Below are 25,755 nucleotides of genomic sequence, written 5' to 3'. Positions count from 1 at the left end.
CAAAATAAAGTTAATTGTGTGACGAAGGCTTTCCCCACCTCTTCTGTTTCAGATGCAAAAGGCATGGTTCAGACCAGACTTCCAATTTTCCAAAAAGAATTTGTACTGAGGAGCTCTCAGCAAAGCAAACCCAAGCTGGGCTCCACTGCTCCTCCCGCTGTCTAAGAGCTCCTCAACAGTGATGGAAAACCAGACACTGGCAAAAAGTGGTCACCTCTACACTAAGAGTGAAAAAAAAGAATAGAAACTCACTGCTGGGAGAGAGTGCAGTGTCATCTGTGGGTGGTTATTCATCAGGGGATCCTCCCCAGCCAGAGGATTTTAGTATCAGCAGTTGCAAACTCTAAACACAGGATCCTTTATACATCCTCATGTGTGTCCAAGTACAAAATATCCCTGTCACTTATCATGAAGTCAAAAGATACATAAACAAAAAAACCAATGCTAATATTTATTTCTTTCTCTCTGGTTCCTCAGCACTTTGGAGAATTCCTTGGACAGGAATCTGAGCTCATTAGCTGATGAGGATTTTTTTCTGCTGTCTCATGGCTTCGTTTCAGAGAGAGATTTTCAGCTCTACTTGCCAACTTTCTCTGGCCTGCTCTGGGTCCTGCCATTATATCGAGATTTTCTCTTAGGAAATTATTTATTCCTTCTTCAGAGTTCTGTCTGTGTTTCTTTTTCCTCCATGATTTCTTTTTCAACAAATGTTTCATCCTCTTGCTTCTGTCCAAGAAATTACCAAAGATCTTATTTCCCTCTCCTGGCATTATGGGGGAAAATCTGTTCTCCTGACTCCCTGTTTAGAACAAAGGCATTAAGATGAGTGACTCTCCATGGTCATTATACTGCAGAATGTGACAGACCTTGTGAGAAAATGATGGATTCACTATCTGCAGCAATCCGGGACGCTCCCATTTTTCATACCAGCAACTTCATAACTTCAACCAGAATTCATAAATTGTACTTAAGACCGCCATATCAAGACAGGCCACAAGAGTCCTCAAGGAACTGTCACATCTCTAAGGTGCTAAATCCATCTCTCATTCACCAGGTAGCTGTGTGGGTACTAGTATGGAAAACCTACAGCAGCTTTGCAGAATCAAATAAGAGTAACGAGAGGTTTTGGACTCCACATGAATGTTTGCCAATATACCTTTGAACACGAGATTAATAACACAGCTAATTTTGTACCAAGGCAGATGTATGTGTTCAATGGCTCTTCATACTAAAATAAAATATTTCCCTGGTGAAAACATTTATTTTCCAATGAATTCAAACAGATAAATAACAGACACATCAGTTCAGGATAAAACCTCTCCCTTGTGTGTTCCAGGAAACACAACTTTTATTTGATCCTAACCTTTGAGGGCTGAAAACATTCTCTTAGCACTTAAATAGTAACATCATCTATTAGCTTTTCAGCCCAGAAAAGCTTTCACAGGGAATTGTAAATCACTGCTCCCTACAAGCCATGTGCTATAGGAACTTTAGTCTGAAAACTCTTGACAAATTGCTTGCTTCTTAGATATTCATTGCGTAGATCTAGATCAGATGCAGAAATTCACTTTTTTTTTCACATGCCAACCTCTTATATTTTAAATTCATCATGAAGAAAAAAAGAGAATAGCAACAGGATGTTAGGAATGTCTCCTCCAGAGCATGTGAGTTTAGGTATGAGTTTCTGTTCTATATTTTCTCTGGCAGATATTAGCAGTGTAAACACTTGCATTTAAGCCCCCTTCTAGTGAAAGGCTTTGTCTTTAAAAGTTGTATGTGTGCATTAATAATAAAGCCAAATATGTAAATAAAGATATGCAAATAACAAAAGAATATGTAAATAATAATAAAGATTTTATTCCTGACAACCAAATATGCTACTAAAATTTAATTGGATATAATAAATATTCATCAGGACATTTAAATAAGGAGGAAAAGAGGTGCAAAATATACATAAGGATTTCTTAATAAATGTGTGCACACTTCAGTGGCGTGCCTTTGGGTGAGTTGTAGCTGGGATATTACAAGGTGTAGGTATGTATAGATATATAGGTGATAATGCCTGAGCTCAGCCTCCAGCCGTGTCCCCCATCCCAGGGGCTGCCAGGCTCAGCACCCACAGCCACACAGCCAAGACCAAACACTCGACAGCCACACTGAGGGCCAGAAAACTCTTTTTTTGCTGGACTTTTTCAGTCTGACAGACTCCATCCCTGCACACACCCTTTGGGGAAGGGCGAAACACAATTCACCTCCCCCGTGGCTCCTCACGCCCATGATAAGGGGAGGTGAGAGGGGTCAGGCTGTCCCCTGGGAGATGAAATAATCCCTTGTAAGTACGTTACTCATTACAGAGAATCAAAGATACACATGCAAAGAGCCTCAAAAAACATTACAGGGTCAGTTCTCACCACTGACCAAAGTTCAAAACGTCTTGCTCTGCCTCTCCTTTCCTCCCGTTATAAATGCACACCTCCATGTGTCGGTGTACACAGTCATCCATCTCCACAGGATTTTCATGCTCTGTGTATCACTTTCTCTGTTCTTTTGGACATGGTCCTTTGCAGACAGACTAGTTACAAAGGCACTTCTCACAATACATCACTACACTTAACAACCAGCAGAAGTGGGGGAGAACAAGACAGATTTTCGGGGGGGGGAGTAGACTGAAATTAAAATTCAGTCATGGGAAAACCAAGCTAAGCCTAGCAAACACACATGGTCAGGATATTACAGAATGCATTTTTTCTTTCTGCTGTTCACATAAACACTCCTATATGCCACCATAAATTTCCGACAAACAAAATCTTCCTTTTACAGCAGTTTAAGGGAGAATGATAATACTCCCATAATTTTATCCCTACACAAGCCCGTTCCTCAGATACTGTAAAGCTCTGTAGCATGACTTGCTTCAGAGAAGTGAGACTAATTCATCCCCCCTCCCCCTGAATCCTTTGCACTGAAGTTCAGTTTCACTCTGCTATTTCTATCTTCCAAAGCAAAGTAAAAGTTTCCACCACCCAACCCACAGGTTTATCTGCTGTCCATGAACTATCATTTAGGTGACAATCACAGCACAGGTTTTGGGAGCAGGAAATACACCCCACAAGCTGAACAGAAGTTCAGTATTGCCTGACTTATTCCTGATGCCACTCACTGCTGTGCACAATAAATGTGAGGCTGGCCCTGTTCTCCAGCTGTTTCTTCATTTTCTCCAGCAGTGCTAGGTTCCTGCTTGCTGTTCCCAACTCCTTTCAAGTTACCTCCCTGTATTAAGTCCTGAGCTACTTAAATTAATATCCTCTCTAATAATCCCCAAAGCTACACCACTAGTGAGCTGCATGTTTCTCATACGTTAACTTCTAATATTCCAAAGCAAACCATGCCACTGAGCCGAGTGTCACCTTTACACAGGGACTAAATTTAGTTCCTGTTCTGTGTTGTCACCAGCGTTACTGCAGTTTATGGCTGTTTTGTTCTAGAAATCCGCATGTACCCATTTATAAAAGCTGCACAGACAGAGCTTACTGGCTGGGTGGACACACAGCTGAAAAGCTTAATTTCCCCCCAATAGCAACTTTCTTAAAAGCCAGGAGTACAGCTTTTGTGTTGGTGGAGAATGAGGGTTATTTAATCTCAAAATACAGGTAGAGAGATTAAATAGTCACTCAGGCAGATATTTTTTACGTTTATCACCTATCATGAGTTTTAATTCTCAGATGAATCTTAGGCTAGAAAGCAGAGAGAACTGCATTGCTGCTTTAGACTGTAAGAAACTTCTGGTTACAGGGAACAGCCCAGGATAAGACTGGTTTACAATTGCTCACTTACTCCTGACAAACATGAGTAAGACAGAGAGGATTTAATTTCCAATTCAAAAATACCCTTCAGGGAAGGGGCAGATCTATCAGAGACCTGGCTATTTCCTACTGGGAAATGACCATGCAAATGATGCTTATGACAAATCCCAGAAATTCTGTGCCCAAAAATGAGAAATTCAATCTGAATATATAATCTGTTTCTCTATTCTTGGTCTGTTACATACTATATATTCCTCCTTGTTCTAATCATACACCATGTTATTAAAAATAGAAATATCGTACTCTTGGAAGGTGCCAAATTCACAGCCACCAAGAACATGAATAAGGCCCTTTATTTCATTGGTAGAAAGGCAAGCATTTGCTAAAGGAGATTTTAAGAGCTCTAATCCTTTTAGAGATGGGCAAGCCCTTCTGCTACTGTCTACACTGTTTGTCGACTTTCCCTGGAGAAGCAAGAAAGGAGCTTTGCTGCCTGTTCCCCATGGAGCTGACGTGCATGGCTCTGCATCCACTGCTCTTCATCCACACAGATGGAGAGCTTGGCAACCAGTTATCTTAAACTTTTCTGAAAGCAAATATAACCCTGCTTTATCTCTTGTCCTTCTAACCTTGCCTGGAAGAGACATTGGCGTTTTGCTTTGTGGGTCCCTAAGGAGAGCGTAAAAGTATAAAAGGGAAAGAAAAAAAAACCAGATAAATATCTGAAGTTCCCAACAAAACACATGGTTTAACTTAAGGAAAATTTAGACAGCAATCTCTTAGAGAAATATGTATTTAAGTTTTTCTCTATGTGGAGCGGAGGAAAAAAAACTCAGAGGAGAGGGAGATATCAAACAGGAGATTTGAAAAATCTTGAAATTATCATGGTTCACTTCAGCTCTGCACAGTGCTTCTGACACCAGCTTTGAGGAGCAAAGTCCAAGCCCTGTGAACTCAGTCTAAGATAAAACTCCCTACTCGATGATCCCCAAGCATCCAAATTATAATAAACACATTGAGGAGTTCTGTTGGAAAGAGCCAAAAGAAAGTTGTTTTCAAGAACTGACCTGCTTTCCCTTCCCTCCAGTTTTGGGTCTAGCAAAGGAGGACTGAATGACTCTCCCTGCCTCCCTCTCCAATGCTAAACAAAAGTCAGTTCTTCCTGCCCTCCCAGTGCCCAGTGCAAGCCTAAGTTCCAGCCAGCATTCCATAACCACTCTACCTTTCCTGTTGGTGTGTGTCACCTGAAAGACTCACACTTGACAGACTCAGGGATCAAGCCCTGCATTATCTAGCCGTGCTTTTATAATGTAATCCTGGTACTAATTCCTTATCTTTTTCTTTCTTGTTCATATGGATCAAGGGATGTTCTTCCTACCACGGACTTTCCTGGTAGTTTATTGGTTCAGAAACAAGTCCCAGTTCCATCCACCAGCAGTTTTCTATGCTCTATACTGAATTGCTTAAGATTTCTTATGTAGTTTGATCCAAAACTCAGTAGAGCTGGTAGAAACCAGCTTCAGAGCACTTTGGATTTCCTCTGATTAAAATTAATTTCCTGGCATCTTTACTTTGATTTATCAGCCTTGGGAAAAAGTCACAAATACACCTACACACATTTTAGAAAGAAGCTATAAGAAAGTATCCACATCCTCCCTGAAGACATTCAAAGCAGCACTTATATCTGAGTAGGAATTCACAGAATACTCTGAATGGAATTTTCCAGCATGAGACTTCAGCTCTGGAGACCTCTGTAGAGGCTTAATAACCTAACAGGGCAGTTGGAAATATAAAAAGGAACAAATATTTTGCAGAGCAACACAGTCAGACAAGCTGCAGGTTTTCTCTGTGGTCCAGATCTGCCCAAACAAGACATCAAAAAAAGGTGAGAAACAGCAGCAGATCCTGCTTGACAACCCATAGGGAGGTTGACCACAAGAAATTCACCACAGTCATCTCTATGAAACAATCACCTACTACTACATCCTTCACCCACCAGCACAGTTGGTTCCTATCAACCTCGGACAGATTGAGAAACAAACACACAACACTGACAAATGTCAATCCCCAAAGGAGAACCCAGACATCTAAACTGGGGCCTTAAACAGGGGGAAGTTCTTTCCCTAGTCAAAGTTACCTTTAGCAGAGAGGCAGCATAAATAAAAGACGTAGTTACAAACAGAAGAAACAATTTTTATCCAGAAAGATGTTATTGCACTTCAGGATTGTTGCTGTGCCAGGATCACCTGTCTGGTCTGACAGTGTCCACTGCATCACCTTTGTGTGCACCCTTGGAGATTCCCAAGTACTTTCTTGAAATTTGGACAAAGCAGACAGAATGTGACTGCAATAAATAAACTCCTGACATAACAGGGGAAAAAAAAATCAGTATTAGGAAGGTCAGAGTTCAAACCTTGGCAATCTGGATCTGCCCAATTACATCATCATAAGAACCAGATGCTTCCCTCTTGCACCATCCACCACCTTGAGATTTTATGATCCACTTTTCTTCGGCTTGTACTTTAATTTAGGATTGGTTGAGGATTCAGGTGAAATCTCTTCAAAACAGGGAACCTTGCAATCTGCAGTCAGGAGCTGTGTGGTGATGGTATTTAACGAGATTAACATACTCATGCCATGGCAAAGCCAAACTTCAGGTCAAAATTATTCCTTCCTGGGTGGAATGATCTTAGAAGATCAAAACAAAAACATGTTTGGGAATATAAAATGCCGATTATGAAACCACAGTGATCTGCTTGTGCTGTTGTGTTCTTGCTGTGTGTCCGATGGCACATCACAGCTATAAACTTGTCAGTGGTTTCTTCTCCCTCATTTGATAGCTACCTCATCAAGTGTGAATCATGAAACCATATAAACTGCAACAATGCTGTCCTTCTACTGACTTCTCGGAACATAAACAATAATAACGTAAATATGACTTACCAAAGACTTAAGCAAAGCACTTAAAGGAAATCTATATTTTTATATAAACTACGGATGTTTAGTGAAGTGGTATGATATTTCTGCTTAGCTCTGGATAGCTGGAAATTATCTCACTGCTTAAAAGCAGTATGTTCCTTGGATGATGAGAATTAAAGCCAAAATGGGTCTTTTATTTATTACATATTTTTGTGTTTTCATGATAAACGCCATAGGCATGAACATTATAGACTGGTGAATGATAAAATGCTAGCAAGTGTCTTTGTGTGAAATGTGAAGAAAAGTTCATTTCAAACAGCTTGAAATGGGGAAAAAGGATAATCTAGAAGAGATCTTATTTGCAGTTTATTGACCTCTCTTGAGGGTTCATTTGGCTGTTGTTGGATCCTAACCTTAACTGATACTGAATATCCTCAGATGGAACTGAGCAACAAGTCACGCAATCCTCATATTTCCATCAGATGATCAGTAACCACAAATATTTGTAGTTTGTGTTATCTGAGCAATAATGAAAATCCAACATGGAAAAACTCAGACATGAAAATCAATGTTGAAACCACCTTAAACCCTTATAATGATAAAAGACAGAGTCAAGCCTGGAACACTGTCCTCAAAGTACCCCATTTTCACTGGTTCAATCCAAGGGTCTTCCAGGAGCAGCTTAGCAGAGAACACTCACGGCCAGAACTTCTCACAAAGCACCACAGCCCGTGATTTATGTCTTACAGGCCCTCTCCACCTGGGCTTCTTCCAGGCTAATTCCCTTCCCCTCAGCCCCCTCTGAGCAAGATCAGCCCTGTCTCTGCTGAGCACAGAGTCCTAACCCCAGTGCTCTCACTGAGCAATGCAAACACTGCTTTGACCAGACTGAGACCTCAGCATCTGAACTGTCTGCACTGACTGAAAGTGTGACCTAAAGGGAAACTTGGAGCCCTTTTGTTATGTTAGAGCAGATTTTGAACATCATTTTAGTCCTAACTGGTGAAAAGTGATCAGCATCCCTGTTAAACAGGTGCTGTATCTCTGTGTCACTGAGAGGGGCAGCCCCTGACATGCAGATGCCAGTCACACACCTCACAGGCTCAGGAAAAAGCTGCACGTGTTCTTTTTGAAGCACTGGGCAAGTTTTGAGGAAAGATCACAAGAAATTCTGCTCTAGTCAGAGAGCATGCTAGGGTAAATTGAATTACTAGCTCTTTTTAGCAAAAAATACAATCAAGGAGAAAACAGCAAATTAGGATGCTCACCACTAATTACTGAGGTAAGCAAGATAAAAATTAAGCAGTTTGAGAAACCGATGATTCCTTCTCACCCACCACTCACTTCCAACACTTGCAAGAACTAAAATGGACTTTATTAGGATCAGGAATAGCAGTGAAAATTACAAACAGTACACGGCTAAAATATATCTGTGCTATCAGACAGTGCTCAAATAACAAACAAGGCTGACTTGTGCCAGCCTGAGGATCTAAAGTGCCTTCACACAGGTGCTGTCACTGCTGACCCAATGGTTGATATTCAAAAGAAAACTTCCACCAGTTTTCTCCATCCTGCTTAATTGAATTGCTTAGCAATTTCAGCATCTATGTGTTTAATCTAAGGAGAATCTAATTTAAAGACCACAGGGCTGATAAATGAAGTTGTAAAGAAATCATAAAGAAAACTAAACCTGTCAACAGGTCAAAATCCTGCAAATAAAAGGTCTGCGGTATGGAAAAAGCATTTGCTGTGTTTCTTGCATCAGTCCCACATCATCTGAGTTCTCACGTGGGAGTCCCCAGCACTGAGGCCGTGATTCCTGCCAGCACATTTAAGGGCTGCATTATTTACCTAAAAAAGGCAAACCCCTGCAGAAAACCCCAGCAGCTCTTTTGCATGGGACCTCTGTGCCGTGACCTTGGGTGAGCCGCGGGCTATTCTCCCTCTGTCAATGAGAGACAATGATGCTTCTCCCCTTTGACAAGTGCTTTGAGGTCTGTAAACAAAGGACTCTGGATATTGAAATCCTGGGTACACTCTGCTTGGCACGTTCCCTGAGCTTTGGGTGAGAAAGGTGCCAAAAAACGTATGGATAAGTACATGCGACACAGAGGAGTCGTTATTTAGAACATTCCCTGATCATTTGTTATTGTACCTGGTAATGGAGTGTAAGATGGGGTTTTCTTTCTGCTCTCATTGTTTTTCCTTCTTTATTTTACCCATCTACAGCATATTAGAACTATTTGATACAAACTAAAAGTTGTTATGTTGGCCCACAGAACGACAGTAGCAGTGCATTTTACTCCATGTTTTTTTCCAGGTCTGTTCTATTTTTGTGTTTATTTATTTGAGCCACTAAATTATCTAATTAGTGGCATATATAGTTGAAACATGAGCTGCTGTGAATATTTACTGCACACTTGTTCAGGCATTTATCTAAATAGGTGGCATGCCAGGCCTATGTAATAAGGAATAATGATTCCTTAGAAGAGTTACAGGAAATTATGGAAGACAAAAAAAAAAAAAGGAAAAGTTTTGCATAGTGGGTTGTAACATCCAACAACATATATCAATATGAGATAGAGCAATTGCATAGTAATGACAAAAATTTTATTGTAACAAATAAATCAATACTTGCCCTACTGCAGTCTCAGATGTTACTTTTATGGATCTTCCCATGTCCATTACATAAAACTGCTCCTGATAGAGTGCATTAAATGACAACTTCTGGGGGGGTGACAAATACAGTACCACGTCTTTGCAGACTGTGCTCTACCTGCTATTAATCACTATCTCATTGCATGGGGATCCATTTATATCACTGCAACAACAGTGCTGAGTGGCTCACAGTGATGGACTGTGCTGCACAGGGAATGTTTGTTTTTGCAGCAGAGCGGTCACTGTATGCCCAGCAAAAGGAAAATTCAAGATATCTCCAATTAGAAGTGATTTTAGGAGGGGAAAAAGGCCAGGAAAAAACCACACTGTGGGGCAAAGAAGGAAGACTCCTGCCCTGTATTCTCAGTCCTCATATAAATAACACAGATCAATTTTTCTCAGGGCCCCATACAATGCAGACAATCTCCCCCACAATAGCAGAGCCATCAGTCCCTTTTTGTACTCAGCTTTGCAATGTAATAGTAAAGCAATTTTTCATGATATATTAAGTGATTATAGCAGTGTTTTTCTGCATATCTGGTAGCTTGAATAGAAGTCAGACACATTAGATAAAAAAAGTCTGTTTTATATATATAAGATCACATTATAGTAATTTGGTCAAGCCATCTTTGACTGGCATCTTCTCTAAGTACTAAAAAAAGAAAAAATTAACAACCAAATTCATAGTTCTGGTAATTAAGGAAGAAACATGGAGCCCAGAGAGATTTTATCCATCCTCTTAGACCAGCACAGTTAGCAAAAGGAGGATACCTAACCCTTACATCTATTCCTTTATTTCAGTCTCTCACCCTGCAGCAAACATGCCAGCAGGACCAGTGCCAATGAGTAATAGGAAGTACCTTTGAAGTCCAGGGAGCACCAGGAGTGGGCAGAGAGAATGCCACTGACTCTCAGGAGAATTACACCTGTCAAACATGTTACCTTGTTTTACCTCACTTGTTAGCAAACACCTAACAAGTTTCCCAGCAGAACAGATATGATAATCCTTTCCTTTTCAAAAAATATTTAAGTCAACAAATATTCCTAACATTAGTATATTTTCTGATTAGTACTGCCTTCAAGAGGAACTTGGAAGTATCAAATGCATCCTCTCACTGCTTTATTCCTCTCTTTACCCTTTTTTCCTCTCTTCATCTTTTACCCATTAGGCACAGTGTTACATCAGGCATTTCAGGTCTGTGTCATGTCATCATCTTCTTTGCTCTCACTACAACTTGGGCATTATAATGCAAAATTATAGTGATACTGTGTAGCATTCTCTTTTTGGGACTGCTACTCAGAAAACCAAGTAAAAACAAACTGGCATTAATGAGAGTCCTTCCTTGGCCAGACACACTCCCCGCAAATACTGGGAAACGCTTTTTATCTACAGCTGAAAATCGGGTATCAAATGTTGCCAAAAGGACATAGATGAACAAACATTCAGCTTAAGGAATTCTCTCCTTACTTGCCTGGTTTCTGGCCAGGTTCCCATTTCTCAGTCTACAGGTGTCACCTGGATGGCCTTTTGCTCATTCTACAAGGCCAGTTTATCTCTGGTGTATTACCCACACTCTGTAGGGACACAACCCCAAACCAACACTTTTCACTGCACTTCAGTAGGATACAGAAGTTTGCTACTGAACCCAGATTAATTTATTCACCAGTATGCTAATTTCATTTGCCTATGGCTATTAGTGAATAACCTGAAGCCTGAATTTGGCATGGCCATTAGGAGTGCCTGCAGTGACAAATGACCAAGTGGGTAGATCTACACAGGTTCTTTTTCTTCTGCATTTTAATTCATTAACCAAATGAGGTCTTAAAACCATTTACCTATTTCCTACCCTTCTGATAGATTAGTATGCATTTCATAGTCATCCATCTGATAAAAGCAAAAAAAGCAAGACTCCCCTCCATGGTGTTACAGACAAGATTCTCTCCACCCTTCTCATTACTCAGCTAAACTCAGTTTTGTTCCCTTCGTGATTTTCTGTTCCTACCGTGATTTGCAAGTGAATAACTCCCCTCTCTGAAGAGGCTGGATCAGATGCAGAGTAATTGTGCCAGGCTAGAATGAATGGAGCTGCACATCTCACACTCACTGCCTCCCAGTTAGCTCGGCAGAGAGGTTATTTTCTCACCACCCTTTGGGATCACAGAACTCCAGAACAGCTGAACTGCCCTGCTTACCTGGGGGCTGGGTCTGTGAACACTTTTGAAGAGATCCCCCTTCCCTCAGGCCTAGGTTTTCTCTCTCAACTCCTATGGGCATTAGAATTTGATGGCTTAAGGATGAGGGATTCAGCTGCAGGCTCATCTTTTGCTATGACTGCTGGGCCAGCAGATCAGTAAGTGCCAGCACTGACCTGGGAAGGGTGGCAGGACCATGGAGCCAGGCATGGAATGAGCAGCAGGAGGGAAAGAAAGCATCCCACTGGCTGGTTGTGCAGTCCAAATATGGTGAAGCAGCAGCCAGTTGGGCAAAGACCAGCCTGTCTAGAGGTGGTCAGTGAGCAGGGTGAAGTTCTCCTGTTTCTGGCTTGTTTGCAGCTTTACCTCTAATACACAGCTGTCTTTTCAGTCATTTGTTTTGGGGTGCTTTTTTTTCTGTTGGATTTTAAATTTTCCTTGCAGGCATTTGGCTTGTTCTAATAAGGCTTTTTAAAAATGTTTGCCTTGCCTACAATAAGCACTTTAACTTAAAGTGAGGACAGCAGAGACACTCATAAAGAGTCATAGCTCTAGGTTTTGGGGCACAAGCTCCAGGAAGATCTTGTGACTCATTCCCTGTCTCCTCCACATCCCACTTCAACAGCTCTTCAGTTCAACAGACTTCATTGGTTTCACTAATTTATCACTGCCTGTCCTTTGGAAATCCAGTACTTTATTTAGAGAGACTTGCCCTTAATTATCTTTCCTTTTAAATTCAAGTAAATCACCTTTCTGATCATTCAGTCCATTTTTTTTTTTTTTTAATAAACATCCCAGTTTTTTTAAGAACATCCTCAACTATTTATTGACAGCAAGACTGAAAATGTGTCACCTCCTATTGACTCAGTAAATATTTGGTCATTCTTTCCAGTTCACATGAAGAAGGTCCTCAGTGGTACAAAAATGTATTTACTTTTCCCTTTTGGGATGGTCCCAGTGATGAGAGAAATGATATATGATTCCATATCCCAAAGCTGAACATCACTGGCTGCTCTGTTTGGTGATTGAGCTTTTCTGCTCCCTGCCAGCACTCCTGAATCTTACCATTAGCTCCAGACTTTACCTGGCTTTTAATGATCTCACTTTTGAAAGGTGAATTTAAAACCCAGCAATTGCTCTCCTGCCATACCATCTGGTCCCAGTCGATTTTATGCTCTTTAAAAGCCCAGATTTTTGACTCAATAATTCTAAGTATTTTTAGTTTGCAGTTGTTGCTATTCTACAGCTGGGATCACAATGTTTTGAAGTAAATCAGAGGAGAATTATACTGTGCAGAAAGTAGCAGCAGATATTCAATGCACCTATATTAGGTTAATGTATTCTTTTTATGGATTTATTTTTCTTAGTTCAAGACATGCAGAAAAGAATAGGGAAAATAATAAAATCCTTCAAATAAAGTGATTTACTCTAAATCAGGGATGTGTTTAACTGCCCTACTTAGATGGGAAAAAAACAAGTTAGCTAAATATTACTAGATATGAATATTTTTGTCCTTTATTTCCATAAAGATTAGCTGCATATGGCCCCTTGAGTAAACAATGTGTATTGGCTCATAAGCTCTTTCGGGAAAAAAGCAGCATTAAAGATGGATCTCTGCTCTCAGTTCCACTGCAATCACACTACAACCAGGAGACTAAAAGAAACAAAAATGTTTATTGATTACTTTCCCCATAACTTTGTACAAAGAATATTGAAGACCAGCCGGGTGTACTAATGACTTAACTTCTTTCATTTAGTTATGAGGATAGAATCAAAAAGCAACAGGGAAGCTATTTCTGTAAAGAGAATTTGGATTAGGAAGAACTACATAACCTTCATTTCTTTCAAATTAGGAATGTTTCCAAGCAGAGTAAGCAGGTATCCTTCAAAATAAGGACTGAAAACCAATTCCATTGACTCTGCAGTGCAAGAACACAAGGCAATGTTGTGTCTCCACAGCTAACAGAGTGTTTGTTTAGAGTGCTGTTACCACAGGTGCCTCCAACTCTTCCAGCACAAGGATTTACATTCCACCACCTCTCACAGCTCTTCTCTTCTCCTCATTGGTTCATGAAAGTTACTCCATCCTACCTCTGAACAATTTTCATGCAGCTACAACACATGGATGGGAGTTGGACTAATGGCAGAGCAGATCTCATAGTTCTCTAATAAGGTCGTATTTACAGTTCCCAAACCCCCACACCAATCCACTGCCCTATAAGAATCGATTCTTTTTTTGACATCTTGGTTTCAGGTTAGAAAAGAAACATCCTGTACAACTGCATTCTGTTTGAGTTCACAGAACCTTAACATTTATCAGTTACTCCAGTGTTTAAGGCATTATTCATGTCAACAGCATTTACTTGCTTTTCATCCTCTCCCCAGAGGAACAGTAAAACAGATTTATCTTTACTTTCTCATCTTTATTCTTCATTGTCACTTTATACAGAAAAGCTCCTGCTTTGTTTCCACTACTTCCACACAGGGGCGTGCTTCCTTGAAATCCACCTTTCTCGGGTGCTATTTTGTCCTCTGTTAATCATCCCTTTGCTCTAATTGGCTTTGCCACTATCCATTTTATTCTGGTTTGTATGACAAAGAGTCTCCGTGCTTTTAAATTTAAAGCCAGTCTTCAGCAGGAGAACTAGTCCTGGGTATGGTGATCCCAAAACACCAGCATATGCCTGGAAACTAGGCCTGTTTCAACCTTGGTTGACCACCAGTGGCTTCCCTAATGATGGCTTTTTGTGAATTTGGTTCTGTTAGTCTCACCCTCAATTCCATGATTAGATAGGGCTGCAGACATGGCTGCCTCGGGATATTAAGCTAGTCTGGGAAATTTGGGAAACAAAAGAGCATGTTTGGTCATTTAGAGGTGGTAACAAATGGAAATCTGAGAAGAGAAGGCATTAGGGACCCCTGGCCTATGGCTAACTCCATCTTCAAGAAAAAAGCCATTTTAAATGACAACTTATTTGTATAAATGTATTTGATCAATAAATAGTGGAGTATTTAACGAGCTTCCCTAATAGCTGCTGCAGCCTTTATATATATGCCTTGCCTTGTTGCCGAACAGTTTCATTCTCCACGTACTGGAAAAGCAGAATTCACAGAATTTTACTGTAAACCAGAGCTATGCTACTCTTTGAACCCCATTAGAAAGTAAGAAGAATTACTTTTACTAACAATGAGTTAAATTAGTGTGGATAGTTGAGTACGGTAAGCAGAGATGTTATTATGGGGAGGGGGATTGACATATGAACAAGTATAAACCTTACTCTTAAAAGAATCAGAGTAAAAATGGGCTTTCTATTATCCATAGCCATTCCTGATGGCTCTTAAAAATAAATAAGCTAAGAAGTATCATCTGTCTTTTTATTTTATTAAGAATTGGTCATCACTGTCCCATCTGCTCTATCACTTAATTCCAGAACATCTGAATGTAATATTAAATTAACCTAGCGTGGGATACTTATTCCTGTTTCTGTTTAAACAGCAGTATATTTCAGTCTTGGCTTGATCCAATGTAAGTTTTATGGGAACAAGTATATTACTGAAGAGAGTTTTTAAGTTTCCTATAACTATTCTATAAACTGAATGTGTGAATATTCTCTACAGCAAGTGACTCTTGTGATATAAGGAACCCCATGGCAAAGTTGAATAAATGCCTGGTTACAGCAGCACAGCACAAAGCCATCTGCCTTCCCATGTGGGTCATTGAGCCAAAACTAACCTTTTGCCTGGTGCACCATTATTTTCTGAGCAACGACTGGAAGAGGCTCCTTATGGTGTGCAGAGGCCAGAACCCCACTGCTTCAAAACCACGGTAGCTGTGAGTCACCAACTGTCACCATGTCAATGAGATGTTACCATGTGGCTGAGGAATAAACAAAACAAACTAAACATAGATTCCACCATCTGAAGTTCATCTGAAAACTGCACAAGTTCAGCAGCTCTGCTGAAGTTATACTGAGCAGACATTTCATTAATATTACAGCAGGAAACAAAGGTATCAAACTTCAGGCACCAGCATGTTGGTCTTTGGTTTCAGAAGCACAAGTTCACCTTGATTCAACAGCCTTTTTCAATCAAAATTACCAGAAGTCACTATTGCAGCTAAAAGACTCTTCAGGTCAGAGAAATGGGTCATTTTCAGTTAGAGATCACTTGAATTTATTTTCCTCTGGATTCATCTCAAATATCCAAAGACATTTTTAATTATATAGCAATATAGCAAATATATTTTGACTCAAACGACTGCTTCAGTACAAACATAAACAGAAACTTAATGGAAAACTTTGAGCAAGGTTTAGTCCTCAGATATCACTACGCTAATCCAAACAGAAGATTTGCCAATGTCTGGGAAGGATTCTATCATATGTTGTGCTACATTTTTCTCAGGGATGTGCATCTTCCCATTCTTATTTACTTCCCTAGGAACTGACTGGCCATAATCTGAGGTGGAAGGCAAACCTTGCATATGATTTCCCCCCTACCCAGGCAGTCTCCTTTCAAGCCTGGTTGAACAAAGCAGACAATGTGTACATTTAGATCAGATCAGATATAATTAACAAGAGAAATTATTTGTGTTTACAAGAAAGGATTTGCCAAATAAATATGAGAGAGTCTCTGTTTTACATTTAAGTACAAAGACATTGAAAAAAGTTTACAATGCCCTTAGAAAATGCCTCAAAGAAGTTTGAATTCTTTTACCCATCACAGGATGACATACAATGCCAGATAAATTTAAAAGTCCTAGGATGTAACTGGTATTATTTTATATGCACAGTTTATTGCAAAAGAGTGAAATGCAGTTACCACCTCCTTTCCCTTCACTCAAATATTCATCTTAACTAGTGTTAAGATAAAGGAAAAGCAGAAAGAGCATTTAAAGAAATGTTAATACTTATGGTCTTGGAATCATAACAGAGTGAGACCATACATTTATGGTGACTTGCCAGGAATTGCAAAATTGCACTGAGCAGTAAATAGCTTTGCAGAATCTGAAACAACTGTAAAACCATTTCCCTGTGCTTCCTAGACACTGGTTTCAGCCAACACTGTGCCACACACACGAGCTTTCCTGCCGTTCACATGCTGTCAACAGAATAAATGGAGAGTGATTGGATGGTGCCTTTTTCACAGCTGGACTATGCCAGGACAGCACTGACCATAACATTTCATAACAGACAACCAAGAAAGAGGAGAGGGAAGAAATGAAAAATCGTGCAGCTAAACAAAACCTGGGTGGTTATACTTGACAAACTCTGTAAAAACCAGATAAACGGGAACAGCAGAAGGGACACAGACAATTTTGGAGAAAGAAAAAAGATAAATCAGTGTGAGCAGTGAGGTATCTCGAGAGGGATTAGCCCCTGGTTGGCTCTGAAGCCTCAGGTTGGACTACCTGACCCTTGGTGGCTTCACTTTGCAGATTTATCTTTTCAATTTGCACTGTGTAAAGCATTTTTGAAAACATATGGTAAATGGAGATGTTCTTGAACACATTCCATATAATAAATGTTTTATGTTACATAATAAATAACCAAATTCAATTAAGCTCGGCATAAGAGCCATATTTTGTGAGCATTGTTGGGAATTTTAACATCCAACACACTTTTAGAGTAAAACATTTTGTTAGCAGCTTTACAACAGAATGTGAAGTTAGATAGCCTGAAGTCTTCTTTCAGACACAAGAAAGAATCTGGATCTAATTATTGTAATAATCCAGAGAATGGGATTTTGACCTCCATTGGTGCAATCCAGGAACGACTCCTTTGAATATTTCTCTTTACAGCTGTGGAAATTAGACACCAGACCAAAATTGGTTTGTATTAGATTATGGTATGGTGCAACATAGGTGGTTAAATCTGAGCTTCAATGCTCCATTTGTGATTTTTTATTAAACTTATTCTGACTGCCAATATCTTGGAACAAAGTTGGGGGATCATGCAGTTGAATTCCTGCCTTCTCAGAAGGAAACAAAACTACAAAGTTGTAAGTGAAAAAGGATCCTTGAAATTGAATAGAAAAAACTTTTCCTCTCAAGTTGGGCAGGCTTTTATGTGTAGCATATTCTTATTCCATTTTCAAGGTTTGAAATTTTGATAGTTTCAAACTGATGAGGTATTTATCGGGGTTTTTTGTTACTGGAAGTAAAAGCTGGGTGACAAGAGAAAGGAAATTAATCTTTATTCCATTTGGAGCAAAATTTCAATAAGTATCCTACTAATTCGATCTATGAAAAGACAAGTAAGGGTTTATTACCAGAATTGAAATAAACATTGCTAATTTAACAGAAAGATTGGGAATATTTTCAGATCATTTCACTGTCCTGGTGGACTGAGATTTAAATCACTGAGTCATTAAAAACATGAGTAGATCAAGTTCCTTCTTATGATTTAAGGAACTCTCGAAGATACACAGTCACTAACAAAAATCACCCCAACAAGGAGGGAGTAACCACCCAAGGTCAGAAGCATCACTATGAATATTAAATTAGGATGACTAAAGCCTAAAAACATGAGTAGACAACTTTTTTAAAGTCATCCAAGCTTGAGTTAAAGACTGCAATGATAGAGACTCCATCACATGCCTATCCTGTTCCAGAATAAGTCTGTTTGAACAGAAGGACTTTATAACATAATTCATTTGCCTGCTTTCCCCATTGATTTCTGCTCTGTTATGTCCTGCTGGAAGCAACATCTGGACTTAGGAACAGTACAGGGATGAACCTTGCCTATAAAAACAGGCATTAAAAAGACTGTTCTGGGAGATGGCACACTTATTTCCTATCCTGAATCTCCTGTGACAACTAGTTATTATATTTTCTATACCACCTGTGGTATTTCAGTTGTTGGTGCTGTGGTAACCATTGCTGGATGACAACATTTTAGTGGCAGACACTTAAGTTGTGCAGAATAGTCTGCCTGCCAAACAGGCAGTGACTTGGTTTGCAGTCTCCCTAACATATGCCCAATCTACTCATTAACTAGAAACATTTTTCTAATTCTTCAGCATTTAAATAAAACAGTCCAAAAAGCTTAAAAGGAGAAAAATAGATTCAAAGTTCCTGGATCCTTTGAAGTTTCCACCAGAGACAGTGGAGTTTCCCCAGGTTTTGAGGCAGACTGTGGTCCTGTAAGATGCATCTCTTGTGGTTCACCAAAGATGCAATTTGGGAAAATATGGAATTCTGCAAATGTTATACTATTCAAATAAGTTGATGCCTTGGTTTCTTAGGATGCATGCAGGATGAGTCTGGAAAGTACAGCAATCAATTGTGGCTAGGTTTTGGATCATATTAGAGACTCCAGTACTGGAAACTTGTCCAAGATATCCTACAGGCAGGGACCAAGAACGAAACTCGTATTTCCACTCATGCTCTCATTGTTACTGCCATTTCATGCTTTCATTCTACTACCATCACACTTATCTGGCTTGTTATATTTTATATCTGCATCATAAGATTCCCAGGTCTGGAAAAACTTTCTTTGAGGTCTTTCTATATAGCACATGAATGGGGAGATATAAATATTTGGCCAGCATTACTAGATAGAGAGTACAAAAAAAAAAGGTGGTTTACACAAAAATGAAAAGGAGCCTTTAAAACATTTTGCACATAAGATTTGCAGCCCAGATTCTCAAGCAAGAAAAATTTTACTAAAGGAAATGAAACAAACTCTTGTCCATACCATCAACAATTCAAGGATTTTCCTACTTCAAATCAGGATGGTTTCAGCCTCTCCAGGCAGCAGCTTCTCAGACTATTCCTCAGTATCAAATTCCTTCCTCAGACATAAAGCCACCAGCTCTTTAGTATAGAATAGGCTTCAGACCAAAAAACCCTCCAAGAAAAATTACTATGTTCTTAGAACCAGTGAAATGGGATTTTAACCAATTTAAACCCAGTGCAGCATCCTCACCAACATACCAGGCTTCCATTCCAGTGCTCATCACCCCAAATTCCTTATTTTGATGTGTTTGTTTTATGAATAAAACCACTTATTGGTACAGATAGAAGGTATAGTGTGCTCTAGAGTTCACTCTGTTTATGTAGGCTACTGTGTACAACAAAATATTAAAGGGCCTGGGCACCTTGTAGCACTCCCATTTGATTTAGAGAAATAAAGAGCAGCATCAAACAAGGAAAATACCAGGTTACATTATGTTTCATGTTGCCACATATCTTGTATATTTCATAAAAACCTGTAATGGCAGGAAAAAAAGCAGGAATAGCAAAACATTACCAGCATTTATGATAACCTGCACCTTGAGTATAAACAGACCTGCTGAGTTTTTTAGCCTTATTCTCCCATGTAAATATAGTCAGATGCAAGTAACAGACAACTGATATTGCATTACAGAAAATCGCACATCAGCTATATTATAATATTTTAAAATAATGTTACAACCTCTCAACCATCATAGGCTATCAGCATTGCACTAGATTAGTTTTCTGAATTTTTTTCATCTTTGAAAATCTGGACAGAAGATTAGTTTAGGTCATACCATCAACACAATGAGTTTGGTGATTTCTCAGGCTAAATTAAGGACGTATATCTTTACCACAGGAGCCCAATTTTGCCTTTGTTACAGAAGCTGAGTGCTTTGCACTTACACATGTATTTAAATTTAGCTTTGGTTGCATTTTTACAGCACTAGCTTATGTAGTAGTGATAACATGGTTTAAGTTATGAGTTATGGATGTATATGGGGGCTTGTGTGCAGGATAAAAATTTACAAGCTAGATTGTAAAGCTACAGTTATCCCAGGCTAACACCCTGTAAGCTCACAGCTATTTTGGCATATGAATGTTTTTGCTGGATATGCTGCATACAAAGTGACATGGTCAGTGGCAAATCTCTGATAGTAATTTTGCATACCTAAAAATATTTTTCCAGCAGAACTCCCTGGTTGTTGTGCTGGCTGACAGCAATAGTAGCAAGAGACAAATCTCAAAATGGAAACATTAAAAAAAGGAAAGGAAAGGAGAAAGGGGAAAGGGGAAAGGGGAAAGGGGAAAGGGGAAAGGGGAAAGGGGAAAGGAAAGGAACTGAGTAGTAGACCACAGTAGTTTCTGCACTGGATGAAGGTGACTTTCAGTTTTACAAGAAAAAGGAGACTGACATAAGATTTAAGGACAGTTTGGTAGGGATCAGTTTCACAGGAAAAGAATTCCTACATGAACATCCATTAATTAATTACAATTGAAGACACGGCACAGGATGCATACTCATCAGAAACATACTAGCATGAGATCTGGAGTGGGACAAAATCCCTTTTCCAATTCTGGAACTGGAAGGACTGACAGCTAAGCTAAAATTTTAAAAGAAAACCTCCAGTTGAGGTTTATACAAAAGCCACTGAAATTAAAAAACCTACAGAGACTTCCACTCACTGAATTTTTACAATTATACATACACTATATATATATACACCTGTAATTCCCTTAGCTCTTTCAAAAAATCCCCCATTCAATAGTTTATGGTAACATAAAGTGTTCTGATTTATTTTGCAAGTCTATGCAACATACTGACAGGTTTCAAAGCCAAGGGCTGAAGCCCAGCCCCAGATATTATTTAAAACAAAGCCACAAGGTCTCCAAGCCTCAAACTGGCATGTTTTACCAGAAAGGTGATGATTTAAACCCACTAAATTTCACACAGAGTAAATGAACTGCTGAAACTTGGTCTTTAACCAATGCTTGGAGCAGACATCAAATTGCAGGGTCTGAGATGAGAAAGGTTCATCCAGAGGACACAGCAACAGGTCTGAGCCCAAATAGGTATAAACAACCAAAGTGAGCTGTACAGCTGCCTCATTATTATACTCAGATGGCCAGAAACATATTTTATGTCTTGATGGTGCTGTGTACAAGAGGTGGGAAAACCAGGTCTCTATTATGTAGAGATTTTAAAATATGAGCACATCTTTAAAAAAGTTTGAAGGGAAAAAAAAAAGAAAAAAAATCGAATTAAGATCCCGCTGATACTGAGTTTATGTTAATTTGTATGTTTTACTTGAGTCAGAATCAGCAAGATTTATTTTTGTAACAGTTGGAGCCTTTCAGACATTTTATCTCTCTCGCTGGGTGATATCACGCGAGAGCCACGTGCAGTGGGCTCAGGCACCTGAAGGGCTGGAGAGGACACTCCTGCAGTCCCATGGGGTAGGAGTCCTGTGATCTGGGAAATGTTGCACCCCTGGCAGAAGCACAGCAGAGCCAGGAAGCTCAGAGACACCACTCACCACCTTTTGCACTCATGCAAAGTATTTAAAGAAACCCAGCAAACCTCCTAGGGAAAAGCAGGTTCTAACCACATATCCTGGGGCTCAGAGCTGTATCCTAAATGTTCCAATGATTCCTGTTCCCTCAGGAATCTCTTCTGTCAGTGGGGAATTCCCATCCATTCACACAGAGGCCACTAAGGACCTGGAAACAACCACATCCCAGTCAAAGTCCCACTGCTGACAAAGCCAGTTCTTGAAGGTGTTTGCATCAGACCTCAGGAAAGCTGTAATGGGTAAAAGCATTTAAATACAGGGAGATAATATGAACTAAAAAGTAGATTAAACACCAACACTTCTAGATTGAATTTAAGATTTCAAAGAAGCATTAAAATATTTGTTTTACTAATGATCCAGATCTATAAACTGCACAGTAGACAAGTCATAATATGTCCATTATTTAAAAGCTGGTTCTTAAAAATTTAGTCCATGCTGGCAGTTAATATCCACCAATGGCTAATTTTAAATAGATTTCTCTTTTTTTTTTTAAATAGACCTTAAATTATGGGAGACACTGTGCTTCATAAAACAAAGTGGTTGCAGGATTCACAATTTTTTGAAAATGTGTTTTGTAGCAGTCACTCACAGACCTTCCTTTGCCATAGGAAAAGTTATCACAGCTTTGTGAAACAATCTTTGCTACCAACATAAATTTCCGTATAACTGCATAAAATGTGACTGTCCCAAGGAATTTGCCTGCAAAGAGGGCAATCAAGATTCTCCTTCCTTGGGAAGCAGCTGTTTTAGAAGTTTTTTAGAAGTTTTACTGCTCATTTTGATGACAAATAACAAGGCCCACACTCAATACTCAGTTCCCAAAACCTAGTCTCACTAAATCCAAGACCAAAACACACATAACCCTGACATTAAATTGTGATTCATAGTCAGTGTTAGATTTCATCAGATTATCTCTAAATTTCATTATGATTCTACATTTATTTGAGGTCAACTTTCACAAATTACAATTAAGCCAGCAAAATCTAGTTCACTCCAAGAAATTGGTTTTTACTGCTACACATGAGTAATTTCTTAATATATATCTTTTAGGTTTTATTTCTCTTAATATCACTGCTTGCCTCTGCATTAGAGCTTCTTCTGTCTTCTTGCTGTTGAGGCAATAGGAATCTCAAGATTTTTTTTCTGCTGAGAAAACGTGACACATAAAAGTAGTTTAATCAGGTCCTAGTTATTTTCAGGAAATATTCAAAAAAGAGTGATTAGAAGCTTAGTGTGGTTTGCCAGCTTACCTAGGTATTTTTACATTTAAATCATGTTGGTGCATTTTCCTACATTAACAACCTAACACAAATTAATGAGGCACTCTAAATACCACTCAATGCAATACTCTTCTTTTGCTTAATTGCATATAACCTTAGTTTAGTTCAGTGTAATACTAGCTGCAAACAATTAAATACAATGGTAAAGCAGTTCATCAAACTTAAGGAAGATCCATGCCAAGTGTTCAGACCTCTTTCCCCTGAGGTTAGAAGTTTAAGATCAGAATAATACTGAATCATATCCCTACTTGTATCCCCATTATCTTTTCCTTCCTCAGTTCTTAGACTAAAATTGATGAAGAAGCCTAACCTCTAGATTTTTATCAGGCAGTAAGAACAGATCCATCACTTGGTATAAATCCACATTGTTTCCCCGAAGTCAATGCTGTTGTATTAATTTACTCCAGTCAAGGTCTGGGCCACTGCTTTTATCTATTCAAAGCTACAAGTACCAGATAACAATCACTCGGGGATTTTTTTTTGTTCCAAAACAGAATCAGCACATCAAATGCCTGTTTGATCTTGAACAGATTTTACATGTTTTATTGGCATAATTTGATACTATTGAAAACACTGGTTGTATATAAGCTTTCATTTTTTTCCCCCTCTAATTCACCTGTGCTACAGAAGTGCATAGTATGTAGTTATAGATCTATAAATAATTAAAATCTAAGAGGGTTGTTGGGGAAATTTTCTCAATTGATCATTAGCCATATTTCACCTGTCTAGACATATTTGCATAGCATTTATCCCCCTCTTTAAAAGGGGCCATAGATTATACAAATCACAAGTACCAAATGAGGATGGAGTAGAAGCTCCTTTCTCAAATCAGACACAAGTCCCAACAAGAGCCACCAGCCTCAAATCATTTAAGTGCTGTCACAAACTTCTCATGACCTCTTGTCTAATGCCATCTAAAACACATTTCATTTCCACTTGACACAGGCCCCCATCTTTCTCATCTGCCAACAACATTGATTTCCACAAGCATCTCTGGTGAATAGGATGAGGAGGTTTGAAGAAGGGCTTTAGGAAGGCAGTAGCTAGCAAACACCAAGAGACTGTCAAAACATGTCCACCAGCCTTTGCTTTTCAAGGATGCTTCTGCACAGAAGCCATTTTATACAAGCAGACTTAATGGTGTGAAATACTGCCTTTGGCAGTGGGTGCAGCCAAGAGCAGCCTGAAAATGAATATACCAAGTACACAGAAAAATCTTTCCTCTCACAATGAGAACCACTCATTTTACCCATTATTTAAGAAATTTAAAAATTTGCTAACAGGTTATCTATGGCGACAGCTCAGAGTCTTAATGATCAAGCAAAATAGTTCTTGATCTCTTCTTCCTCCAGTGCAGAATTCATTCCTATTACAGCTACCAAAAGAGCTTGCACATCAGCTTACTTGGTTTACACCCTCTCTGCAGTAGATAATTCATTGCAGCTGAAGCCAGCACCATCCTCCCACATCCCACTCCCTGGCAGCACTTTTGGTGGTAACCAACACCTGTGGTGGATGGGGAGTTCAAGGAGAGCATTAACCTCTCCTGTGCTAGTGATTTACCCTCGGACTGTAACATCTAACCACAGTCTTAAACACACACAAATATCCCACTGAAAGCAGCCTGTTCCTCATTAGCAATTTCATAGAGTCCGAAAATAATGATGTGACAACAAACTCAACAAAATTTGCTCTAGGGCACAACAAGAAATAGACAAGATTTCCATATTTTTGGAGGACAATTTACTGTACTTGAAAGAGATAAATTCTTTCTGTTTACATTAACTGCCTCACTATTTGGTCCAATTATTCTGACTACTTCAGCAATCATGTTATGCTTGTTCAAGAAGAAAGAAATAACAACAGCTTATCTTGTTGAGAGCAAAGAACAAACAGTAAAAAATCAGTGGATGCACTTAAGCACTACAGTTGTTGCTATTGTGCTAAAGAGATGATTCATGTTCTCATAGCAACTAGGGTGAAAGAAAAATGTTCTTCTTCTGAAAAGGATTCTGTCGTAGTGGTTAAAGAACTCTTGAATAATCAAGCCAAATGGAGAGGGGAAAAAACACTTTCCTATAAAACGACGCGCACTGAACTCAAGGACATGTTGATCTTTATTTTATATCGATCGCCATATGTATCTCAGTTAAAAATCTGCCACTGTGGTATGGTATGGTATGGAGTGAAGACAAAAAAGGACAGCATCAAATCTCAGAAAGCACTTTAAATAAGGTGAACCTTCCAGCCAACAGCTGCTGTAACCGAATGTTATCGAGGCTTGCTACAGGAGGAATCTGTATCAGATATTCAAACCCAAATGCTCCTCAGTCAAAACCATTCATACAAATGATCAGTACCAGCTCTTTACAAACTGCCCCATACACTTTGCATTCACATGGCTAACTGGTCACAAACAGCAAGCACCAAATCTTTTCTGGCATTGCTGTCACGCCATGCTCATGTGTCACTTCGCTCTCTCTGGATGCACATCACAGTCACAGTGCATCGCAGGGAACTGGCAGGAGTGACAGAGAAGTTCGAGTGGACCGTGGTCACGTTAAGCTGACTTCATGGTTTCAGTGCACTGTGATCTTGTCCTCATCCGTTGAGGTTTA

This window comes from Corvus hawaiiensis, chromosome 12, assembly GCF_020740725.1.
Source record: "Corvus hawaiiensis isolate bCorHaw1 chromosome 12, bCorHaw1.pri.cur, whole genome shotgun sequence".
NCBI classification, from domain to species: domain Eukaryota; kingdom Metazoa; phylum Chordata; class Aves; order Passeriformes; family Corvidae; genus Corvus; species Corvus hawaiiensis.
The sequence above is the reverse complement of the archived record's forward strand: the minus strand, read 5'-3'. Positions refer to the sequence as shown.